This window comes from Periplaneta americana, chromosome 8, assembly GCF_040183065.1.
Source record: "Periplaneta americana isolate PAMFEO1 chromosome 8, P.americana_PAMFEO1_priV1, whole genome shotgun sequence".
In the NCBI taxonomy this organism is placed as follows: Eukaryota; Metazoa; Arthropoda; class Insecta; order Blattodea; family Blattidae; genus Periplaneta; species Periplaneta americana.
The window spans coordinates 130,170,128-130,193,386 of NC_091124.1; the positions used below are offsets into that span (position 1 = coordinate 130,170,128).

Below are 23,259 nucleotides of genomic sequence, written 5' to 3' on the forward strand. Positions count from 1 at the left end.
AGCAGTCAAGAGGTAAACAATCTTCCAATATAAATTAAATTATATATGTATATATTAATTCGATGCTGAAACTGATCAGAAAGAAGAGAAGGAATTATATTTTCGTTGGGTTTTACTTTGTTTATAGTTTGATTTTTCTATTACTTCATTTGGTATGGAAGAGAAGGCCTAATAGCCTTAACTACACCAGAATAAATAAATAAATTAATTAATGAATTAATAAATGAATGAGTAAATAAATAAATAAATAAATAAATAAAAACAAATAAATATATAAATTTAAAACAGCAGTTTAAAGTCAGGCACATGATGAAATGTTTTCTTTTTGATGCCTGATTTAAATTGAGTTAACCCTGCCAGGCATTTGGCTAAGGACTTCATTAATTCATGTAAGTGACGTTAAGTAAAGATTAATCTTTATGGGAGAGGAAAGCTTAGTAAAGACAATTTGTTTTGGTTGTGTATAGTTAGGTTTCCGAGATTTCCGAAAATTTAATAAACAGTTTAATTAAAAATAGAAGCAGACAGGAAAACCCGGGCAACGACGGGTGCTTTCACATAGTATATATATATATATATATATATATATATATATATATATATATATATATATATATATATAAGAAGTAAAAACGAACTGGAGACAATATTATTTAAATTTATAAAATACGGTAATAATTATAAGTAGTACCGGTAGTTAAGATATTTAGAAATGTTACAATGTTACATTTATACCTGAATTAATGTGAAGAATGTGCCTGTTTCTTGCGACAGAGTTCGTCAATGTCTGGTGTCACAGCACAGAAGTCAGTAGAAGAAGCATATCGTCTTCTGCATCCAAATAATTTAGCTTTTGAACTTAATATGGAATGATCCTCCCCTAACAGCCCAAAATTCGGGAAGTGGTTTGCTTTTAAATTGTGCCTAACAGTGGGCGTCCGAAACCATGTCTATAAGAACCTCATATTCTTGCCGCAGTGAGGGCTGCTGGTTTTGACTTCACTGAAAATGGATCTACAATCCACTCATATTTGTTTCGAATCGTTTCCTGAGTGTCCCTTGGAAAGTATGAATTCATATTTTGAAGCAAATTATCATGGTGCTCTTTTATTATTGCTATGAATGAGTTATTCATTTTATGTTATTTTCTTCCATAAAGTTTGAAGTCAATGAGAAACATGTCATCCTTATTCTAGACTCTTTCCATGTAGAACGTTATTTTTTTTCTTCAGTGCGGCAATTTTGTCATTAGCATTGAACATAGTCTTCTGTTCCCCTTGTAGGGATTTCTGAATTCGTTAATTTTTAAAAAATGTGTGCCAAGTAACATAATTTGCACAACCATTCCTAATCATTAAAATAATCTGCTAGCAAACTCTTTTGATCATTCAAAAGTGAAGACAACGCTTATCAAGCGACAACCAGCGCACCTCTGTGTAATAAATAACTAATAACAATGACTTGTGTGTACTTCTCATATCTTCATACAGGATTTTGAGTAGCCTACACTGCAAAGGTCGTGCATTAACAAAGTTGATAATTTAGGCGACGTTGTCTAGTACTTGCTTTAATAATGTTGGTATTTTTTTTCGTTGCGAGGGCATGTCAGTGTAGTACACAATGACTACTTGTACAGTGTTTTCAAACTTTCTTGATCCTTGTAACAGTACCAGCAACAGGACCTACCATGGTCTTTGCTTCATCTGTGCAATTGTCTCATGGTATCGATGAAGGAGGATAGAACAGAAGAAAATTCTCTTCAGCACAAGGACTCGAACCCGGGTTTTCAGCTCTACGTGCTGACACTTTATCCACTAAGCCACACCGGATTCCAGTTCCGATACCAGATCGAATCCCCTCAGTTTAAGTTCTGTCTCTCAGTTTTACCTTTGGTGCCTACCTCCATGTACTGTGTCACAGAATATGTGACAGTGGCACAATATCCAATGCACTATGTACAGAGGTGCACTCATTATGAGCACCGTTTTGAATCAATAAGTGGTTACTTACACATATCATATTATTATGATGTACTACTTCGGTACATCATAATAATACCATGGTGTCGAGTTTTCAATGAAGACATCTATCAGGGAAAAAAATTCAGTACCGCTTGTAGAGGATGGCAATGGCTTGCAGAACAAAATATCTTCATGAAAAGAACCTGAAAATTTGTACCGCCTTACGTCATTAGCACAGCTAATCCGGCAATGTCCATGATTTCGCCAAGTTGTAGCAAAAATTTCGTTTGACTGACACGGGAAATTATGGTATTTTTAACATTAGGCCTATTTGATAGATCCTGGATCCAAGTACGCACAGTGTTATTTGATAAGAGTACACTGGAGATCAAGTTTGTAGTTTTTCGTCCACCATGCACTTCATTACCTTCACTAAGAGTGGTTTTATAAGAATTTCGGCAAGGGTATGAGGTTTACCAGTAAGACCCTGGTCATGACTAACCAAGTACGACGCTTCCAGTGCTTTATAGTTATTTGTCTTTACACGATATAAAATTTTTGTCTGAACTGCATGGAGTTCGTCACATTTTCTTTTGAAGTAATCTGCAGTTTTATTTGTGAAGTCAGGATGAGTTTCGAAATGCTATCTAAGCTTGGCAGGTAACTTAGAACTATTTGGCAAAACTTTGTTACATTTCACACACTGTGGACGTCCATCAGCAAACTCAGTGAATCCCATATCCAAATATGAATCACAATATTTTAGTTTTTTGCTTCCTTTCGGTACCTCTACACTAAGCATCGTAAACTCTGAAGCAGGATCATGCGCAGGATATTCTGAACCAGGGGCGGCTTTCGAAGAGGGGCTGCGGAGCTGCAGCACCCCCAGCCATTTGTGGCTCTTGTCTCGTTTTATGTTCTGAAATACATTTATTATACAGTCTCTATTTAGCGGCTCGAATTTTTTTAAATCTCGCTCCATTGACATGCACGCAATCGTTAGTGAAGTCACTTCCTCCTCTGGTGCTGCCAGAGCGAAGCCAGAGACAAGGACTATGGGTGAAGCCACTTCCTCCCCTGGAGCTGCCAGTCTCTTCTCGGATGCTTTGCGCGTTAGTTTTACCCCTCCCCCTGCTGCCCCTGGCCATGAATCCAGAGTCACCAGGCGCTGCAAAATTTGCAGCAGCTTGTCAGTAGCGCGCAGTTTTAAATACATTTTTTTTAATGTTGTGAGTGTAAGAAGTGTAACAATGTTTAATTCTGTACAATATTTACAGTCTATTCACTTCAGAACCTTAACAGTTCAGGAGAAATGTGAAATTAAGTGCCAATCAGTTGAATCTCATAACGGAAAGAGCCGCTAAACAAAATAGAAAGGCTGGCATATTTTTTGCTGATTTATCCAGTATCCCTGCTTTCTTCTCTTGATCTCCACTCAGTCTGTATTAGATTAATGTGTTTTAAAGACAATTCCATCAGCTGGGGCAACAAGATGGAGTTCTAAAATAAGAACAGTAAATGTTGTTCATGAGAAGAAGGAGCCATTGCTAGAATGTTTTCAAACCATAATGGAATCCGAAACATCTAACAACATCACAATAAATGAGGCAAGCACCCTGGTGCGTGCTCTTGAAGATCCTGAATTCAATTTCTGGCTCAGATTTTTTCATTTGTTGATGTATCATGTAGATATATTATACAACCAACTACAACATCGCCAGTTAGATATTTCTAAGGTCCAAATCTGCATATAAAAAAATTAAATTGTGGTTTATTTAACGACACTCGCAACTGCAGCGTCGCCGGTGTCCCGGAATCTTGTCTCACAGGATTCTTTGAAATGTCAGTAAGTCTACTGACATGAGCCTTTCTCATTTAAACGCACTTAAATTCCATCGACCTGGGCCGGGATCGAACCCACAGCGACTATGCTACCGAGGCCGACTCCGCATATCAAGCTTTGTTAATGCCATACAGACAATACGGAACAGTGAACAGTTGAGCAGCGAGATCTGTGAAAATGAAAACCCTAAAAAGCGTCGTAAGGTCGAAGGGATTCAGACAAGGGTTGCGGCAACTAAGGAAGTGTGTGACCTCATTATCACACAAGCTAACACCCGATTCCAATTCATAGATCATCTGATATTATCTTCTCTTCTGTGTCAAGAAAAATTTGAATGCTACAAAAGCTCATTTCCTGAAAATGACCTAAATGTATGTGTCAAGCTTTTTTTAATGTTCGATAAAGACAAACTAAAAACGTAACTCACTGTGTTGTATCAGAGACAAGAATTCAGAAATATCAGTGACGCAGTCAAACTCTTGCAGTTTCTTCTATCTGAGAATTTGCAGGCCTCATTTTCAGAAGTTGTGGAACTACTACGCATAGCTATCACCATACCAATGACAATTTCCGAACCAGAACGTTGCTTTTTGTGTTTGAAAAGAGTGAAATTCTATCTTAGAAATACGATGAGAGAAGAGAGACTGACCGCATTAGCTATGTTTTCCATTGTAAAGACTATGTTAAACGACATATCGGATTTTAATAAGATGATTCAAAAGTCCGCAACCTACAAGACAAGGCGCATGGAACTAATCTTTAAATAAGATAATTTGCATGGTTTATTTTTATATGCAGCCCCCCTGAATTCAATACCCACGAGCCGCCACTGTTCTGAACTCAATCCCAAAGAATTCGCACTATCTTCTTCGAAAGTAAGGCTGTTATTATCCCCCTTTGACTGAACACTGGTTGATCGCTGATGACTCTAGTAGATCTATTATTGCTGCTTCTATCTAGCAAGAAGATATCAAACTACTTTCTGAGAAAGTACTTTTCGCTTGATGGAAGTAGTTTACGTTTTTCGCACTAGAGACTAGATGAAAGCAGACAGTTTTGTCATTTTCATAACTGCAGCGGTCGGAGCCCCTGGGCACACTTTGGGAACCACTGGTTTAGTGTGTAGTATTTATTATCTAGATTCAGTGCTATTTTCTGTTTGTGAAAATGCCGCCTGTTAGAAGCAAACTGAAAGTGGGGTATTGCATTCGCAGTCGCGAGAAGTTGTGAGCTTTATGAAGATAGCATCGGAAGAAAAAACTGCAATGGATTCAATAAATGTTGAATAACTTGTAGCAGAGCTTACCCGTGTGTCCGAGAGTAGTGTTAGGTGAATAATAAGGGAAACTAAAGACATTGATTCCTGGGCTTAAACTTTCTTCAGTACTCCGCGTAAAGAAAGACGTTGATCAGCGCCAAAATCAACTATGGACAGCTTTAACGAAGCTGTCATAAGACGAACCATACACGAGTTCTACATTTCACAGAAACAGAGGCCCACACTTAACAAAATATTATTGAAATTGAAAGACTCTATCGACTCTCAGGGAGGTATCTCGACTTTGAGGAGATTTATTTTAAAATTAGGATTTCATTGAAAAAAAAAAAAAAAAAAAAAAAAAAACAAACAAACAAACAAAATAATCGCCAAATTCTGGTAGAGCAGCACAGCATTAGGGCCAAAAGATTGCAGTATTTGAGGCAAATAAAGACGTACAGAGACGAAAGCTGCCCCATCATTTACATGGATGATGATGATGATGATGACGATGATGATAACGCTGAGAAAGGTAACAGTGAAGCACTGATGAACATTACCAGTATTTCCGCATGAGTTTATTTCAGTGTTAATTAGTGACTAACTATTAAATATAGTGATTGTATTTCCACATTAGTGTTTATTAGTGACAATTGTTCCGGAGTATGAAGTGAACACAGTGACTGGAGCTCAGAATTATGCAGGCGGTGCAACATGCGAGAGAGCAAGGTGAGACTTCATTTTTAATGTGACTGTATTTCCCTCCCTCTATCCAGAAAACGCTCACTCTCTCTCGGACTGGTATCCCTCCCACACTCGACACTTCTCCTCTCTCGCGTTGACGAGCTGTCACCATAAAGTAACGGGGCTGTACTTACTTTTGCTTCCTTCCGCCATGTCGAAATTCAATATGCTATTATGCTCATGGCCACCATGTTACAGGTAAAACAACAACTTCAGGTGGAAAACATAACCTTTCCTAACAATAATAAAACAAAATCGGTCATGTACAGTTCGTTCAAAAATATTCTGTCACATGTATGAAATATCATGCTATGGGTTAAGTTAAAAAAGAAATACCTGCTGAAGTTTGAGTGTTCGACCTCATCTTCTGACAGAAACCATCCACGATGTTTACCGATTGTGCCACAGAGACATAGCAATATAGCATCTGACACATTTCCAAATGAACCACTATGCCATGTGCAGGTTCAATCAGTGGCATACTGGCTCAAAAATGTTTCACGCCATTATGTGCAAGTTTGAACCCGGAGACCCTTAGTTTCCTATCTCAAAATACTTACCTAGGACCCCATCACAACCTCTTGAATTTCTTCTGTTTAATTCTGAAACATCCTGTATAGTTTCAATGCACTTTGGGAATACACTAGCAAGAAAGATTGAATACCACTGATCTAGACCAGTTATGTTCAGTGTGAGCATTTCTAGCCTTTAAACAAGGTGCAATGGTGACGTAGAATATATTTTAAGCATGTGCCTGCATGCGATTCTGAGATTCTATGTCACTGTTTCACCTCGTTTAAAGGCTAGAATTGTCCATGCTGAACATATCTAATCTAGATCTTCTACCCATCATGTAAGTGATCCTGATTCGAGTCTCGATCAGACATTGAAAAATCCATAGTAACAGTTGTGTTCAGGGTGCGAATTAAGATTTCTGATGGGGGGGGGGGAGGTAGAATCCTAGATAGAGAATACCGTACATAAAATTATTATCATTCGATATGGCTCAATGCTTGGTCGCACTGAGTTGCTTGTCTTACATCTTGATAATAATAATAATAATAATAATAATAATAATAATAATAATAATAATTATAATTATATCCATGAGCAGGCTTAAGATAAGATGTGTAATTCCTAAGTTATTGATTGTTGTCAGCTTGCAGGTGATGATAATTCGTCAATATTATTTTCTTTGGATACTTTATACTTTATAAAGTACATATACTCATGTTAAAAGAATTATATTTTGTGAGGGGGATAGAAGTTATCCCTGGCAGAGATTTTAATATGAATTTATGAGAGGAGGATAACTTTCCAACAGGGAGGAAATCCCCCAACCCCTCCATTAATTCGCACCCTGCTTGTGGTGGAAAAGTTCGTAGTGGGATTTTTCTCGGGGTTCTCTCCCATTTCCCCAAGTTATACATCATCATTATTCTGCCTCCAGTCCATTAACATTCTTTTAAAAATACCCTTTTATAATAAAATTTAACTATGGCTTCGTCACCACTAACAACATAACCCAAATATTTCACGTCATCTGTCATTGCTCCACATGTGTCAATGTGTACCTAATTTTCCAGCATGAACATAGGACCAACGGTCGTGTGCAGAATCATTCTCCGTTATGTATGTTAATATGCGAGATCTTCTTGCATGGAATGAAGATTAGTACTAGAGTGGTCTAGACCAGTGGTATTCTACCTTTTCCTCCATACTTCTAGAGACACTTTTGCACTCAAGCTTGTACCCCCTTTTTGAGAGGAAAAGGGGGAAAAGACCAAAGGAGAGGAGTTCGATCCTGTGGCGTGGATTGAGCTTCATCATAGCTCAGTGGAAGAACACCCAGTGCATAGAACTGAGGGTGTAGGATTCGATCCCCAGTGTCAGAGCGAATTTTTCTTCGTTATTAATAAATAACCACATCTAAGAATTCTGCAGGATCAAAAATTAATAATATATAAATTATTAAATCACCCAGTTTTAAACTATATAAAAAAAGAGAATCATACCACATTCGTCGCAAAAAAAAAAGTGGATCACTTTAAAAAGTTTGTTTTATTGAATATAATGTTAGCCTTGTGTCCTAAATAATGAATTATACTGATAATACTAATCAAGCATCATGTTACTTACATGTTAAGCACTAAATGCACTTTCAAACTTTATCTCACATTCACTTTATTATGATATCTTGCAATTTTTGTAATTGTTGTTATTTTTACTCATTTCAATTTCTTTCAATTTTACCACTTCCATTGATGTACACTGTCAGATGTTTTAGTAAACCACTAGAAACATTAAAATCTTATGTTTCCTTCTCTGGCAGTGAAGACCTCTTGGAGGTGTTGAGGTACACTGACCACTAGGTTCCTAATTGCTTCCTGAGGAATATTGTTCTATTCTATCAACAGTTGTGCCCTCAGTTCAGCCAGAGTCTCGATATTCTGAGACCGAAGTCTTCTCCCAATCAAATCCACAGGTGCTCGATGGGATTTAAGTCAGGGCTCTTTGCTGGCCAGTAGGGTGTATTAAAATCGGTGGTTAAAAAGTTTTTTAAGAACTTTAAAAAAATGGGGGTTTAAAAAGTTGTCTTATGGGTTAATTATTGTCTCTACCAAATTTGGTACTCATACGAAGATTTCTAGCTGGGGCGCATTAGCTTTAATGTTTAGGAATTTTATCTAAATCCATATTTAAATAACTTCGCAGTTCTTTCTTTACTACAGACTATAATATTCATTATATTTGTCATATTTTCTGTTACTTTAAAATTTTTAATATTACTTAAGTAGCCAGATAACTGTACAGAACTCTTAACAATATTTACAGGCTGTAACAACTCAGAACTCACCACGGAGAGGTGACTGCTATCGAGTTCTTTCTTTCCGTCGAAATAAATACCCTGGGGAAATGTTGTTTCTTCTAATTCGTTCTTAAGGACAGCACTACAATTTTTCTTTATCTCTCGTTGAATTTTGCTTTTATGCATTAATTTTCTTTCATCCTCTTTAGATACTAGTTTAAGATTTTCTAACACTGCCGAGGCAATTGCCGCTACTTTTCATACAGATACACACGTTTTATCGGTAATTTTAAAAACTGCTGGCAGAGGAATTCTCATCGGCGAAATGCATTTTCGTTTTACAGGTCTTGATGTAGATTTCAGCGGATATTTTCAAGTGAAATCCGAATTCGAAGAATTATTTTCTCCCGATGAGCTGCTCTGTTGTATAGCACACTCTGGAGAAATAGATGGCAGCTCTTCTTTTCGTTTACGTATTTCCTCTTGTTTTTGCAGATTTTTTGTTATTACATTGTCCAGACTTCCAATCGTTATTTTTCTACATGTCCGTTGATCGAACAAGAATTTTTTTTCTGGTACTTTTCACGAAATTTGCAGTTCGCAAAATCAAGGCATTTGCATGTTGCAATATCAGATAGTCTTAGACTGTTACGTTTCATACAGTCCAGTTTAGATTAATTAGATTTCCTGTTTTTTTCCTGTTTTTAATAAATTCTTAACTTTATTATGATAATTTAATATCATATCTGTTATTGTTTTCATGGAAAAGAATGACAGGGATCGAAGCGTGTTTCCATGTAGCCTACTCACTACTTTATCTGCAACTTTTTTTCTGCATTACATGCACTGCAGGTTCTTGACTTCCTTAACCTTTTAATTCTATGCGAGTGAAGAGATAAGAATATACCTCATTACATCTAGATAGGTCGGGAATGTTTTATCCAATTATTTTGGGGCACCAAAAAATACCCCTCCGCCCTGACAAATATCTTCTTTATTGTTTTTACTGGTGAAGATTTCGCCATTAGAAATAATAGGCAACACTCAAAACACCCATATAATGTATAATAGACACACTCAAAACACACATACAATGCACTACAAGGAAAGGCTCGGGAGAAACTGACGAACAGAGAACAGGGAAATTGTGACAGAAAGCAGAAGTGATAACCATCCCTTATCTTCACCTTCTCCCTCCCTCTACGCTGTACGCACCCTGATTTGAAGTATATTGCATTGCCAGTGTGGAAGTATCTATTCAGTCATCTATACAAACATTTATAACAGCTGAACGTTCTTAATATTCAGCATTACAGAATGTAATTTTTTAAGTTTTTGGTGAGTTCTATAAAACTTTGAGGGCTTTGCACCTCGATGAAAATTTAATCTAGAGCTCTAATTTTTTTTTTGCATAATTGTTACATATAATGACAACTTTTCTACCAACAATAATGTAATTTTATTGTTTCAACAATAGTCACTTTATAATTTAGTTTAAATACTCCCGTCAACAATGAGATTTCCACTCCACACAGTAACACAGTATTAGTTATTGCACTCCACAGACGACAATGACAATTTACTTGGATTATTGAGAACAACAATGAACTGTTAATCTTAACTAATGTTCACAAAGCACTATTTACAAAACAGAACTGTCAATTCACAGTTCGTTTGCCTTGGCTAGTTCTTCTAGCTCAGTCACTCGAGTTCACAGTATCTCGAACCCCAGACCTTCAGAGACAGTTCACTGAACTTCGAACTCAGATCCCCCAACTGCGGTCCACTGCACTCGAACTCAGGACTTCCGGCTCCCACAGTTACGGACACGACTCAAGTCGAACTCCGGTCTCGAAGCTAGCTTCACTGCTACACAAGACTGGCTGGCTTGCTGTCCAACGACTACAACAACTCTGAGCTCACTTGCGTCTCTTTTATAACTAAACCGTAGTTTCTGGTGAGTACGATTTCGCGATCAATCGACAGATGCCTAGAAGATGGCACCTCTCGAATTCTCTGGATTTCTCCCCTCACTGCCGCGGTTGCCATCTCTCCTCTCCTCTCTATGCTGCCGCACATGCCCCAGGAAGCAGATGCGCAAACAACTTCATTTGCCGCATCGCCCGATCCTTCCACGTGCGCCCCTGCCCTCTGTGGGACGCGTGATCGAGTCTCGACGGGGCTGTCACAATATTCAGCATTACAGAATGTTTTTGGTGAGTTCTATAAAACTTTGACGGCTTTGCACCTCGATGAAAATTTGATCTAGAGCTCCAATTTTTTTTTTTTTGCATAATTGTTACATGTAATGACAACTTTTCCGCACTATATGTTTTTTTAATTTCGTGATTTAATTTTTTCGATACACCCTACTGGCCAGTCCAGAGTTTGAATCCCTACTTCTTGTAAGTAGGCGATGTGTGGACGATCATCATCTTGCATTAATATGAAATGGTTGCCTGTAAACTGTGGAAATGGTACAACATGATCCCCCAGAACTTCTTTCACATAGCAGTGTGCAGTGAGGGAACTGTCATCAAGTATCACAAGTTCGGTACGGGCTTCAATGTTTATACCCCCCCCCCACACACACCATCACAGAGCCTCCCCCAAATGGTGTCGTTTGGAAGCGAGTTACGGGCGAGAATCGCTCCCAGGCCTCCTCCACACTCTTTCTCGAAGCAGCTCTTATCTGTAAAAAGCACCATGTACCAGTCCTGAATGGTCCAGTTTCAATGGTGCATCACGAACTCGATTCTTCTTCTCCGATGCTGCCCTATTAATAGTGGGCCTGTAGCGGGCCTTCTTGAAGTAAGATTAGCCTCCTGGAGTCTTCGTCTCACGGTTCTCTCACTCACACGGACATTTCTTGTGGCCTCTAGACGATTTCTCACCTGAACCACTGTTGTTTTTCGGTCTCTCAAGATTTGGAGGACAAGAAATCAATCATCCTTGTCGTTCATAATCCGTGGACTTCCAGATCCAGGCCTCCTTTCGCATGTTCCATGTTCACAATAACGTTCCATGGTCCACTGGACACTTCCATAAGATGCACCTACAGCATGGGCCGCATACTGAAGGCTGTGACGTCTTCAACTAAGGTGATTACGCGTACAACATTTTCTCTACTTAGAGCAGGCATCCTCAATTGACCCTGGCGTTAGTTATGTGCAGCACCTCGCCTGCTGTGTAGCGATGTCTGTGCAGGCGCACGGACACAGTTCGTTCTCTGTAGTACACAGTGGTGGATCAGAAATGTCAGAAGAAGGAATGTCGATAGGCCATCCACGCCATTGAATTTGTTATTATGGGAAGAGTCATTTCTATTTGCTGAAAAGTCGGGAGTGCCCGCGTATTTGATTTGTGGTAAAGTTCTGAATAACAGAAGAAATTTCAACCTACAACGATATTATTCGTCCTATCACTCAAATGATTATGAAAAATATAAGGGAGAAGAACGAACCACTCTCATCCAAAAATTACTTATAACTAATGTGTATAATAATAATAATAATAATAATAATAATAATAATAATAATAATAATAATAATAATAATAATAATAATAATAATCCTTTGGCGTGAGACGAACTCGACAGCTCAGTGGTAGAGCGCTTGACCGGAGAACAGGAAGTCGCAGGTTCGATTCCCGCTCGAGGTTGTGAAATTTTTCTTTCATACCATGGCATGATTGTGACTATAATAGTATTTAAATTCATTAATAATAATAATAATAATAATAATAATAATAATAATAATAATAATAATAATCAACTAAACATTACACTCTATCAATAAAAAAGTAACTAATTTTTGTAATTCGTTATCTTAAAGTAAGTTTAATAAGCTCATTTGGCATGTACTATGTTTCTAGAAAGGAAAAATGTTTATTAGATATACTGTACAAGAAAACAATTCTCTTATATAGGCTGTAGTTTGATGGAGAACAAGTATTGAACATAGTTTCTTAATTTTTAATGAAATGAAATTAAATGAAATAGCCCAATGTGTCCCATGAAGGGTAAAGGCCTCCTACCCTTGGGTAGGGTTAGCTCAGTTTTCCTAGCTTGGCGAGCTACTCCATGTTAGGTTCAATGCTGTTCGTTAGGTATAATGTTTATTGACACTACACTTTTCACTGTTCTCTTATTAAACTTCCCTCAAACAATGATGCTTGCATGTTGCTGTTCTAGTCGTTGCTCAGATGTCTGCCTAGCGACTTCCACTCTTCTCTGTCCCTTGCTATCCGTGTCCATTGGTGCCCTGCTTGATCTTTGAAGATGTCCTCCCATCTGCGTCATGGTCTGCCTTGCATCCTTTGCCCAATCCGTGTGTCCGAAACAGTACTTTTGTAGGTCCATCTGTTGTCTTGTAGTCTGGCAATGTGTCCTCCCCACTTCCATTTGCTTTGTGTGGCTGTTTGTGCGACGTCTGTTGTCTGTGCTAGTTGTTGGATTGTGGTGTTTGGTATCCTGTCTCGCAGGGATATTCCTAAGTTTTTGCACTGCATTTTACGTTGACATATTTGAAGTTTGTTCGTTTGTTGTGATCTTAGCGACCATGTTTTACATCCGTATAATAGCATAGGATATACACATGTTTCTAGAGTGTGAAATTTTATTTTCCGGCTTAGCTTTCTGTCTAGGAGTATGAACTTGAGGCCCCAGAACGCTTTCCAGGCTAGGCAGATTCTCCGTCTCAGCTCCTTTTCCATTTTGTCTTGAAATGAAATCAGTTGCCCCATATATGTATATTCATTCGCATATGCTAATGTCTCTCTATCTATTAGTATGGCTGTTTGTGGCCCATTTGACATTAGTTTGGTTTTTGTTTTGTTTAGTGTGAGACCAGCTTTTTTGCTTTGTTCATGTAGTTGTTCGAGCATTGTTTGTAATTCTCCTGGAGTTTTACTGAATAGGACAACATCATCAGCGAATCGTAAGTTTGTTAGATAGCTTCCGTTTATGTTGATACCCCAGTCTTCGTTCCAGTTCAGTTTCTGGAATATATGTTCCATCACGCTCGTAAACAACTTGGGGGATATTGGGTCCCCTTGACGAACTCCCCTTTCCAGTTGAATGGCTTTCCTTCTATTTCAGTTTTGACTTTGGCGTGGCTTTGGTTGTAGATCCTTTGTAGTATTCGCACATATTTTGCTTTAATTCCTTGTATTGTTAGTGCTTGTACTATGCTCGAATGTTCCACAGAATCAAAGGCTTTACTATAGTCAATAAAGGCAAGATAAATGTTCAAGTTGAATTCTTCTGCTTTCTCGATCAATTGATTTATCATTTGTAGGTGGTCTACTGTGCTGAACCCTCTGCGAAAGCCTGCCTGTTCTGGTGGTTGTTTTTCATCCAACACTTTAGTCAATCTTCTGGTAATTATTTTCGTGAACAGTTAGTATAGGTTCGACATAAGGCTTATAGGCCTGTAGTTATTTATGTCATCCCTAGTACCTTTTTTGTGGAGTAATATTATCGTGCTTGTGTTTCATTGGTCTGGGATATTCTCTGTCTCTAGGATTTTGGTGAATAGATGGGAGATTATGGGTGTAATGTGTGGTTCTGCTATTTTTAATACTTCGTTTTGTATCCCGTCCTTCCCCGGCGTTTTTCCTTTTTTCAGTTCATTGATGGCAGTTCGTACTTCACTATGCAGGATAGGTAGGATTTGTGTATTTGAGGGGTCGTGCCCTTGCGCGTTGTTTCTGGGTATGGTTGTTGCGTAGAGGAGTTTGTAGAATTCCGTAGCTGCATTCAATATGTCTCCTCTGGCTTTTATAGTGTTCCCTGCCGTGTCCTTTGTTCCAAGCATCCATTGTTTGCCTTTGCTCAGGTTTCGCTTTGCCTGTCTTATTGATTTGGATGTTTCTAGGGTTTGTTTTGTTACAGTACCTCAGATCAGTATCTCCGTATGTCCTTCCTTATTTCCCTCTTGGTTATTTTATCGAGCTGCGCATATTCTGCTCTGTTAATCTCTGAGTTGTTTCTGGTTTGCAGTAGCTTCGATCTCCTTGCTATGAGTTCTATGGTTTCTGGGCTTAGTTTGGTGTTGTTTGTCTTATCTCCCAGTTTCTCCGCTGACGCCTCTGTTGCCTGTTTTATGCATTCTTCTACTGTGTTGTATAACTCTTGCACTTCTGTCTTTGTGATAAAATTTGTTTTTGTTATCTTCTCTTGTATCTGTCGACTAAGCTCTGCTCCATCTAGCCGGTCCGCTTGCCTGCAGTTGGGTCTCCTCCTATGTCTTGATTCTCGTTTCGTTGTTATGCTTGCTTTCACCATCCTATGGTCGGTACTGAACTTTAGGTTGCTTTCCACTTGTATATCTTTTATATCCTGGAGTCTATCACATAAGATGTAGTCTATCTCGTTTTTTGTTTTTCCGTCTGGTGAACGCCACGTCCATTTCATGTGTTGGGGTTTCCTAAAGAAAGAGTTTGCTATTTTTAGTCTATGTTCCTGGACGAATTGTACCACTTTATCTCCTCTCTTGTTCCTGTTCCCGTATCCGTGTGGTCCCACTGCCTCCTCCTCTGCATGGCTTCTCTTTCCCATTTTGCTATTTAGGTCGCCTATGATTAAGTTCCTCTGCGATCGGTGTTGATTGAGTGATGCTTCCAGGTCATTGCAGAAGTTTTCTGTATCTTCCTCGCTGCTATTTTCTGTAGGTGCATATGTTTGTATAATTGTTGTTGTGAGGTTCCTCATTTGTAGTTTTAGAACCGCTATTCTTTCCGATACTCCTATTATTTCTTTTACTGTAGGCTTTAGTTCTTTCTTAATTAAGAATCCTATCCCCCTTTGCCCTGGAGTTGTGCCTTTGTAGTAAAACAGGTCACCGTTGGTTTTCTCGATGATGGCTTCTCCCATTTTTCTGGTTTCGCATAGGCCTAAAATATCATATCTTATTTTTTGTAGTGCATTTTACAGTTCGGTTTCTCTTTCTTCTGTGCGGAGTGTTTGTACATTGAGGGTTGCTACTATTATATCAGTCTTTTCTTCAGCGTTTTCGGGTGGTGAGGTCCCGATCCTTTTCAGTGGTTTTTTGGAACGATGTCCCTCCAATTTACCCATTGATCGTCAATGAGTATTTTTTGGTATCCTACCTTTGCTACTTTTCCTTTCTCTCTTTCTTGTTTCGCCCTCAGTCTCAGTGCTTGCTGTATTTTTCTTTCATGTCTAGTAAGATCTGCATCTATATAGCATTCTTCTCCTTTTAGCTTGCTTTTGTTTTTCAGGATGTTTATCTTTGTGGAAAAGTCTTTTGTCTCTACCCTTACCATCCCCATTCCCCCTCCATTTTTGCCTATATATATTGTGTTTATGGGCATCGCGTTACAATCTATTTTCTTCAGAATATCTATAACTTTTGCTTCTTTTCCGTCTCCCATCTCTTCATTAAATGTCTTGCTCTTTATTATTATATTATTTCTCCTTTCTCTTCTCTGCCTTCTCTCCTCCTCCTCTTCTAGCATTTTTATCTGGTTTTCTAGTTGTTTGATTTCCGCCTTCATGGCCTTGTCTTAATTTGAGACATTGTTTTCGAGTGTTGTGCATCTCTCTTCCATTTTTGTGTCCATCTTGTGGATTTCTTGTTTCAACTCTGTGATGTCTTTTTTAGTCTCTTCTCTGAAGTCTTGGTTTTGTTTTTTGACTTCTTTGATTTCGCTAAGCATGTGCTGACATGGCTTTTAAGTTACTTCCTTTGCTTTTCTCTTCTTTTTCGCTATCGCTTGAGTCTCTGAATCTCGCTGGTTTCGTACCGGTTCTTCTGCTTGACCTTTTCGTTGATTCTTCTTTGTCGCCCATATTGGTAACACCGAGCTGCTCCAAGGTTTATTCTTCCGTGCAGCTTTCGAGCTTCGTTGGAGAAGTCGATCTAATAGTTGTACATATTTGTGGTCTTTATTTTCATGTAATAATTTAGTTTACGATTGTTGAAAGAAGGAATAATTTATGTTAAACATAAAATTGAAGAAACTGTTTCCAGCTTTAGGAACAAAATGGGTTGTTAAACTCAGTGTATTATTTGGGTGATTTCAGCATATTTAATGTGCTCTGTTTGTTTACTAATTTGTCAGAATAAATTAATGATTGCATGTTTCAAATTCTTTAAGTTATAAGATAAGGTATAAAGAGTATAAGGGATACGGACAACGCTTGAATGACTGTACTTGTAGATCGCCACTGAGCCGGTTTCAACTATCATCCCCTCCCCTCTCCTGCACAGCAACAGATTCACGAGTAGATCTGTGCACTGTGCAGCTCCAGCCAGGACGAGTGTGGCATTTTGACTCAATAAGGATCGAACAGAAACTGAATAAAATGGCATGGAACTCCCCTGAATTTACAAAGAACATTTTATTAGATGTTTACAGTAACTTTAAAGCTTTTTAAGGGGTGAGGAACCATGTAAAGAGGGAGCATCATAAAATCATAAAAGTTAATGGAAGGGAAAATTATCTCAAAGAGTCGATAAATTCGGACCACATTCACCACACACTTACCAGACAGTAATGAAAACATTTCTTTATAAAGAGAAACGCCACAAAATTAAATATTCCCTTAAAATTTTAACAAAAACAAAATTTTACAAAGTGATTCACTTTTTTGCCGGCGAGTGTATTAATGAAAGGAACGAGGTTACAGATATTATAGAAATGAAAAATTATCTTATTATATTTATTAACTTGAGGGTTCCGACCTATTAATGAGATGTTTGAGGTTGTTCTCTGCATGCTAGCTACTCGATTCTTGGCTGAGTCTTCATGATCTGCGAGTATCAGAGGTGATTCTAGATTCAAGCGATTTCTGTGTTTTGTTTTGATTGATGTCAATGGAGAGAAACCCTGCTCATACAAATAAGTAGAGGGGAATGGCAGAAGGTGTGAAATGGCAGTGTCACTGAATTCCATATAGTCTTTGCGAGCATAACACCAAAAGTCACAAATTAACAAGTTTTCTGATTTTATTTTCAGTGAACTATCAACGGACATTTCTAGTAGAATTTCTTTCAGTTTTAAGGGAAGTTTAGGGGAATTAATGGCTGTGGTGGAAAACGGATTTCTAATCCAATCTTCTCAATTTCTTTTCGAAAACTGTATCCTGAGATTTTCTAAGTGGCATTTGATTATTTCAGAAACTCCATCAGTAATACTGACTTCATTTTATCCAATATGTTCAGAATTGGTAAAACTTCAATATTCCCTTTATTAACGCAGTCAATCCAAAATAAAACTTTCTTACAAAACTCTTTCACTTTGACATGGTCTTTGAAAATATTTTTGTTGAAATCTTGGTGAGAGTAGGATTCAGATAATTAATTTTGTTGAAAATATCCGTCAAATAAGCTAGCTGACAAATCCACTCTTCATCTTCAAAATACGTCATCAGATAATTTTAATTTTATAAGGAAACATGTACCTCGTTTTTCCAATTAAAAAAGGCGAGTCAATACACGTCCTCGTGGTATCCACTGCAGCTCTGTGTTATAAACAGTTGATTGAGTGTATGTGGATCCCATCTACTCGCACATTTTTTTTTAAACACAAAGTTCAGTGCATGCGACTTACTGTAATTAAATTTATTATTTTTTTTACAGCAATGTTCAACATTTCGTGCAAATCAGGAATTATTTTTTTCGCTACCAAGTTTCCTCTGTGTATAATGCAATGTTGCCAAATTATTTTGGGGTCAATTTCGCGAGTACAAGCAACAAGACCACGTTTCTGATCTGTCAATGGAGCAGCTCCATCTGTGGAGCACACATACATGCACAAGTCCTATAACAAATTTAATTCTAATCTTATAACATTATCAAGAATTTAAAAAATATCCTCCCCTTTTGTATATTGTGATAATTCTTTAAATCCTAGAATTTCATCAGCAATAGCACATTTCTTAGGTCTAACATCAAAATAGCGAACATATAGAGTAAATGACTCTACATCATCAGACACATCCATCAATTCAATATGAATTGCAAATTTTTGTCCAATTTGATGTTTCTTACTATTTGCTCAATAACTTCATGTACAGTTTCCCTGAAAAGGAATGAGACAATTAAATATTCCTAAGTCTCAGATGTAAAACACTGCACATGATCAGAGACCAGAGCACTGATACACAAGATAACAAATATTGAGTTACTTAGATTCAAGCTATTTGGTTTGTTACTAGCATCGTTCCGGAATTCACTTCAATACCCGCAAAAAAATATGATAATATTACATAAATAAAAGATAAATATATACGTAAATCGTGTAGTTAAATCGACAATGGACCTTCATAACTAGATCGACACTCCGCACAGAAAGTAAAGCTTTCATGTCGTTGCTATAGCCCAGACGCTAAGATCTCTGTGTGTTGTGTAGAAGAGAGCGAGTTCCATTCTTAGTCTATATCAACGATTTTTTTTTCTAAATAACGTTGAAATAGAGTTTTACAAAGTCCTCAGATTAAGTGTTAACGATCACAGAAATTACAAAATTACAAGTTATAATATTATAAATGTTAATCAAATGAATGCATTTTTACACACACACACACACCACACACACACACACACACACAATGTAAATGCAAATATATATATATATATATATATATATATATATATATATATATATTAAAAACTAACAATTGAAATGAAATTAAAAAAATATTCCTAAGCCACACAGACAAACATTTACAAAGGTTTAGAGTCCTTAGGCTATTACATTTGTTGAGTAATTATTACAATATTTTATTAGTAGCTTTCCCATATGTATAATAAATGCACTCGCACAAAACAATTTTTGTTAAGAGTGTGGCTTTGGATTATTTCGTTCTCACCCCTTCAGTTGGTTTTAACTATTTTATCTACGTGTTTTCAATAGTGTTTAATTTAATGTGCATTCAATTTCATTCATGTTATGATTGAATGAATAAGCACTGTTGCAGTTATTGATTAATTACATATATTAATATTAACTATTAAATGCATGTGTTAAGTAACTAATTGCAGTATCTTTTGCAAAATCTTGAATATTTAAGTTGTCAATAATATTTCTGTACTATACACTATAAGACGTTAAAAGAATTTGCAATAGATTTGGGATCCTCTACTTTATAATCACTAATTTTAATGAAAAAATATTTTCTTTCTTAGGATATCTACAAGTTTAACTTTAATAATATTCCGAATAGCTTTAATTGCATTATCTGGATTTTGTGCTTTTCTATTCAAATGTGTTCTATTTCCCTCTTTCATAAATTTTGATAAATTATACTGTACTTCTTGTAGTATTTAAGAATATGAGGATAGTTACATTGCAGCTCATTATATATAGATTCTTCTTTTTAATACATGAGATTTTTAAGTCCCTGCATTATCTACATGTTTTTACTTTTGAATTTTTTCACAACATTGAGTGGAGAACATCCACTGAAGTGATTCTGAAATGAAGTGAAAAAATACAATACATTTACTCTTAATATCAGTAGTACCAGTAACATATACGCTTTTCCAAGATTCATTTTGTAAACATAAATGTAAATAATCACTAGATACAGCATTTACGACCCTTTTTTAGTTTTTAAATTAATATTTTGAAATTGTTCAGTAACATTGGAAACAGGATTTGTTTATCATGTTCATACAAGCCATTGATCATAGGTGCTGTCGAATAGGAATTCAGTCTAATTCAGTGTACAAAACTTTTATCAATGGCTGTGCTACTTCAGCTTGTATGCTGGTGGGAAAATTACTCTACGACTAAGGTTTCCAGTTTCAAGGAGTGAATTTAATTTACTTTTACGGAAAAGTTCCGAGAGATAATCTAGGTTTATGTCACTACAGATCACAAATTCCATATGAGATTTCTAAAGTCTTTTCTTTACAAATTCAATGTTGGCTATAAATATTAATGAATATATTAAGAAATATGAATGATTGTAGTTAGAAGTCTGATTTACATTATAAAAAGCAAGAAGTTACATTCCTCGGCAAAATTCGAACTTTTCGATGTTTGGTTTTGTCGTCCAACGCATAAGCACAGACCTATTCAATGCTTATGTTAATAACCTACAATTTAGCTGTAGCAATGTGGTGTCATAACTTTGGGTTTGTTTACTTAATGTAATTAGATTTAATTTGATTAGCTTCGCAACAATTGGACTTCCTGTTATATCCTATTATTTAAATATTTAAGTTAGAGTTGATTTATTAACTCTTACTGTGCAACAGGGGCGTATTTTGCGGACTACCGGAGCTACCGGCGGTAGCCCAAGGAAATTACAAAAGAAAAAGTTTATAATATAACATAATGTAATAATCTTGTATTATTAGTTTTACCATAGTAATTAAAATTAAAATAATTGTTAGATTTATATGCGCTCTCTGCTCTCGAAAAGAAACAAGTTGTCAAGGCGGCATCGCTGGAGAAACCGCTTGCTACGTGAGGTAGCCTGTGACCGTTTCGCTCACGCTGTCCTTCGCATAACTGCCCGTCCCCCCCGCTCCCTCCTGTTTCCATCGTGCACTGTAGGCGGGCGAGTTGCCACTCTCATGATCGGTTTCTTCGCAGGCGCGAAGCAGCAATACGCTTAGTATGCTAGCAATTGAATGTGATTGTGTTCTTGCAGTGCATTATTTTAAATCTGTGATTTGTTCGAGTGTCTAAGAGTTATATTAATTGTGAATTATTAAGTTTTTAATTTCCCAATTAAGTGATATTGTGAAAAATATGGCAGAACAAGTTTCTGGAGAGGTTTGTGTTGAAAATGACTGTGTAATAGAAGGTTTATTAAAAGTGCCTTTTAACCGTTGTACATAACAACGAGAAAGTTGAAATTGTGAAAATGGAAAGACCAACTCCTGAGTTAAATTTGTCCATGGACGTAAAAGAAAAACAGCGAGAGTACACACGCCATTTCACTTCAACATCATATGGTAAGTGGAATTGGTTGTGTGGTACTTCTAAACTGTCCAAACTATTTTGCTGGCCATGTTTGTTATTTAGCTGCGAAACTAATGTGTGATCAAAAGAGGGGTTTTCTAATATGAACTCCCTTCGAATGGCAGTCCTAGAATACGACAAATCAAAAGCTCGTATTTGTAGTAGCATGAACTTTGCAAACTTTGGGAAGACAAGAATTGATTTACAGCTAGATAAGCAAAAAGCTCTACACATCAACCAACACAATGCTCTTGTGAAAAAAAAAATCGGGACATTTTACTGCATCTTATTAACGCAGTCTGCTTTCTAGGAAAACAAGAATTGGCTTTTCGGGGTCATAACGAGAGTGTGGAATCAGACAATATAGGAAATGATATTGAATATTTAAGTTCCTTAAGTGAATTTGACCATTTACTGACTAATTATCTTGAGAGTTCAACAGTATTTTGTGGTACTTCTCTCGCAATTCAGAATGACTTAATATTTGCTATAAGTGGGGTTATGATAAAGAACATAAAACCTTTTGTGGCCATTGTTGTTGATGAAACAAGTTACTGCTCTAATCAGAGTCAATTGTCCACTGTTTTAAGATACGTCGACAGTACTGCCAATGTTCAAGAACGGTTTATAGGATTCACAAATGTCAGTTCGGACAAAACTGCTGCTGCTTTGTTTCAGCATGTGGAAGGTGTTATAGCAGAATACAATGTCGGCAATAAGTTAATTGCACAGACATACGATGGTGCTTCAGTTATGGCGGGAAATATTAATGGCTTAAAAACAAAAGTTCAAGAAAAGTATCCTCAAGCACTATTTGTCCATTGTCTAATGTGCAGGCTCAAGGATATTTGAATTTTTTCACACAGTTTCAGAATATATTTCTTCTTGAAGTCTATGCTAGAGTGTTCGCACATACAGATGTGCTCAACAATATTCTTCAGACAAAAAGTCTAGACATAGCATACTACTTGCAAGAGGTATCAAAGTTAAAAAAAAATACTATATCCGAGTTCAGACGTAGTGGGTTTCCGTCCATATGGAGTAATATAGAAAATGAAAATTCTTCAGCCAATACAATGGAACCACCATTAAAGCGAAGAAAAGGAGATGATGAATTGAAATACAGGCAGCTGTACTACAGCATACTAGATCGTATGCACATGGAAATTACTGACAGATTTTCTGATTATGGAAAGCTTCAGTTCACACATCTTCTAGAATCTCAAAAATTCTCTGCTTATAGAGAAAACTTCCTGAATGAGGCACTAAACAAATTATTTCAGTCCTATAACAGTCACTTTGATCAAGTACGTTTGAAAAATGAATTAAGTGTAATATATTCAGCAGAAGTCTTTGATTTTTCGAACAAACCTATCCATGAAATATTATCTGCCATATATGAAAACCAGCTGAACCAAGTTATTCCTGAAGTCCTTAAATTGGCAACATTAATTGTGACAATACCAGCTACGTCAGCATCGGTAGAAAGAACATTTTCTGCGTTGAAGAGAATAAAATCCTACTGTAGATCAACTCATACACAAGAACGTTTATCCAGCTTGGCACTAATATCCATTGAAAAGTCATTTCTACAGAAACTTTGCAAGTGGCCCAACTGTAATTTCAAGGACGAAGTCATCAACGTATTTTCGTCCCAATCAAGACGTCTGGAATTCACGTAAATATGTAAGGAATTTTATTA

At 36.9% G+C, this 23,259-nt stretch overlaps 1 long non-coding RNA gene across 1 annotated transcript in view; it reads left to right on the plus strand.

Annotated features, from left to right (window-relative positions):
- Window positions 1–16,435: 16,435 nt before the first annotated feature.
- Window positions 16,436–23,259, plus strand: part of LOC138705046 (uncharacterized) — a 132,682-nt gene continuing 125,858 nt past the window's right edge. Inside the window, exon 1 of the long non-coding RNA XR_011333555.1 lies at window positions 16,436–16,626. This is a non-coding gene — a long non-coding RNA (uncharacterized lncRNA). The remainder of the gene's footprint in view (window positions 16,627–23,259) is intronic.